The sequence below is a fragment of the Felis catus genome, chromosome E1 (assembly GCF_018350175.1).
Source record: "Felis catus isolate Fca126 chromosome E1, F.catus_Fca126_mat1.0, whole genome shotgun sequence".
NCBI lineage: Eukaryota > Metazoa > Chordata > Mammalia > Carnivora > Felidae > Felis > Felis catus.
In genome coordinates this window covers 38,192,327-38,195,804 of record NC_058381.1, presented here as the reverse complement: position 1 = coordinate 38,195,804, position 3,478 = coordinate 38,192,327, and the positions used below count along the sequence as shown (strand labels likewise).

At 50.5% G+C, this 3,478-nt stretch overlaps 1 long non-coding RNA gene across 1 annotated transcript; it reads right to left on the bottom strand.

Annotated features, from left to right (window-relative positions):
* Positions 1-605: 605 nt before the first annotated feature.
* LOC109494356 lies at positions 606-3,204 on the bottom strand. Its single transcript, XR_002738201.2, has 3 exons — positions 3,075-3,204; positions 2,118-2,279; positions 606-1,420 (listed from the first exon to the last, which is right to left on the bottom strand). It is a non-coding gene; the product is annotated as an uncharacterized LOC109494356 (long non-coding RNA).
* Between the last annotated feature and the right edge of the window lie 274 nt (positions 3,205-3,478).

Here is a 3,478-nt window from a genome sequence, read left to right as displayed (position 1 = left end):
GGTTGTGATCTCATGGCTTGTGGGTTCAAGCCCCACGTGGGGCTCTGTGCTGACAGCTCAGAGCCTGGAGCCTGCTTCGGATTCTGTGTCTCCCCCTTTCCCTGCCCCTCCCTTGCTCATGCTCTGTCTCTCTCTGTCAAAAATAAACATTAAAAAAAATAAATAAAAAAGAAAAGAAAAGGTAAAAAAATAAAAATAAAGAAAATAAAGAAAATGTTACCGAACCAGTTTCTTCCAGCTGTGCTATCTCAGGACACATTACTGAGTTGGCTGTCCAGTGCTCATGGAGTAACATTAACATTTATTCAACACATCCATACGTCAGACGCTGACCTAGGAATTTTTATGTGGCGGGAACCCAATGCTTGATTTTTTTTTTTTAATTTTTTTTTCAACGTTTATTTATTTTTGGGACAGAGAGAGACAGAGCATGAACGGGGGAGGGGCAGAGAGAGAGGGAGACACAGAATCGGAAACAGGCTCCAGGCTCTGAGCCATCAGCCCAGAGCCTGACGCGGGGCTCGAACTCACGGACCGCGAGATCGTGACCTGGCTGAAGTCGGACGCTTAACCGACTGCGCCACCCAGGCACCCCTTGATTTTTTTTTAAACATTTAGATTTGATTTTTGTGCTTCGCATTTCCGTTTGGTTTGGGGTTTCATCATAATGTTTCAACTGAAATACTATGGAAGGGACCCTTCAAGGGTTGGATCCATCAATCAAGCAGTATTTCTTGAGAACACGTGTGTGTGAGTCACCCTGGAAGCACCAAGAATAGAATACAGCTCCTGCTTTATACTGCAGTGGAAGAAGTTTCTCTGTATTGAAATCCGCAAATACTTTGCGAGTCCCCGTCTCTCATGCCACAGGGCTCGCGGTCCCCATCCTAGGGAGCTTACGAGTCTAGCAGGGGGGATAAGACAAAGTACACAAATGAGCAGAACTCCAAGGCAGAACATCCCAACTGTCGCGGTTGCAACTGGGTGTCTGGTCTGAAAAACAACGCGTCATGGGAGTTGAAAGGTGAGAGCAGTAAAGCGTGAGCTGGAGAACTCAGGAAAGCGTGGGTGGCACCTGAGATGTAGAATGTCCCCCAGGACTCTGTGACATGCTCTACACCCCCGTGTAAAACAGACTCAAGAGACCACCCGCTGGGTCTACTCTCAGGGTCGCCTCACCATGACAGTGGTGCTGGTGCTCACCGAGTGTACCTAGCTCTGGTCCCATCTGCGTTCTTCCTCCATGAGCCCGAGGTGCCCCCTAACAGCTCTGGGCTGTCTACACTTACTATGGAAGCCTGGCTGCTGCTGGTGATGGCTCTTGAGGGGTTGCTTGCTGACCCCAGACAGTTGGGTGATGCTGCAGCTCTCTGTCTCTCCAGCGGCGGGTTTGCTCACCGAATCAGTGGTTTCCTGCACACTGGAGGGATGATGAAATGGTCTGAAGCACCAACGGAGGAAAGAGTTATACCTCCCGGAAATAGGGCTGAAAATAGACCCGTGGTTGGGATTTTTACAGGCAGGGGTGACGGGGGGATGGAACTATTAGCAGAAGGCACAGATGCATGGGGCACCTGGGTGGCTCAGTCTGTTAAATGTCCGACTTGATTTCGGCTCAGGTCATGATCTCACTTGAACCCCACATCTGTACTCACATCGCAGAGCCTGCTTAGGATTCTCTTTCTCCCTCTCTGTCTCTACACGACCCCCCCCCCACCGCCCACATCAAAATAAATAAACATTTACAAAAAAAAAAAAAAAAAAGGCACAGAAGCCGGAACAGAGCATGTTCAGGGAACCCCATCTAGAGGGTGGGCCATGGGGGAAGACAGAGAGGGAAAACCATGGAGGTGCACCTGAACAAGCAGGCTGGGCACTTGATGAAAACCCATTAAAACATGCTAAGGACATGGGGCGCCTGGGTGGCTCAGGTGGTTGAGCATCCGACTTCTGCTCAGGTCATGATCTTGTGGTTCGTGAGTTTGAGCCCGGTCCTGCACTGCATTAATTCGTTGTTTCCCCAGAGCTTGGCACATAGTAGGTGCTCATTAAATATTTATTGAAAGAAAGAAATAGAAAGGTGGGAGGAAGGAAGGAAAAAAAAAAAAAAGCCAAACCTGTGGTATGCTATGAAGATGGTTTGGGGAGAGGCACCAGAGACCTTTCTGCAGTGACGGAGGAGTTAGAAATGGTCAGGTGGGCGATCCACAGTACTTCAGTAAGAGCATCTCGGGCATGGCCAGTGGGGGAGGAAAGCAAAAACAAGGATCCTAGGATGACTGGGAAAAAATGATGGGGTCGTTAATAGAAAGAAGACAACCAGGAGGAGAAGCATGTAGGTGGGGGAAGGCAGTCAAAGGATGATTTTCATTTTGGACACTTTGAGTTCCAGGTCGTGCCCAAAGTCAGCTAGCCAAGAGGCAACGCAGCGGGAGCTCCGGAGCCCGGGGGCATCCGCAGAGAGGTTCCAGCGGCAATCTTGGGAGCGGGTGAGGTCACGGGGGAGACCCAAGCCTTGAGCCTCGGAGGCGGAGCCTTGAGGAATGCCCACACCAAGGGAAGAGAATAAGCAGGAGCTGGAGAGACAAAAGGGAAACCAGGAAAGTGCAGCACGGCATCGCGGAGGGGGCTGGTTTCGAGGGGGAGGTGATCAGCAGGACCAGATGCTTCAGAGGTCCAGTGGGACGAGGTCTAAAAAAGCCCGCAGGATTTGGCAACAGGAGGTCACAAGAGCCCACAGAGGGCGCAGTGACTGTGACGCTGCTGAGAGATCCAGATGGTGTCTGGTAGGGAAGGAGTGGGCAGTGAAAGCCCGGAGGCGGCCAGCTAAAGCGCTCTTTGAAGGGCCCTGGCAGCCACGGGGAGAAGAAAGGAAGGACCAGGGCGGTGTGGTGGGAGGTAGGGTTGGAGGAAGATGGGATTTCTGGAATGGGTGAGATGATACCAGATTTGCAGGCAGACGAGAAAGAAGCAGAGAGGTGGAAAGGAAGGGGACAGAGGCCATTTGGGGGAGCAGAGCAAATCCCCGAGAAGGAAGGGAAAACCGAGACAGCATGTATTTTGAAAAAGCCTACCAATCAGAGCAGCACATTGTGATAACAGTAAGTCCTTGTATCTGAAAAGCAACGATGGGGCCCCTGGGTGTCTCAGTCGGTTGAGCATCTGACTTCGGCTCAGGTCATGATCTCACATTCACGGGCGTCGGGCTCTGTGCTGACCGCTCAGAGCCTGGAGGCTGCTTCTGATTCTGTGTGTGCGTGTCTCTCTCTTGCCCCTCCCCTGCTTGTGCTCTGTCTCTCTCTGTCTCTCGAAAAATAAAATAAAAAACGTTGAGTAGCAGTGAAATGCAATCTACAGAGCACTTTAATGTGCTTTATCTCATTTGATCCTTGTGAGGGGTCGTATTATTATCTCTACTAAAACATAAGGAGGTTAAGTGATTCACTCAAGATCACACACCTAATAAACAGAACTCAGG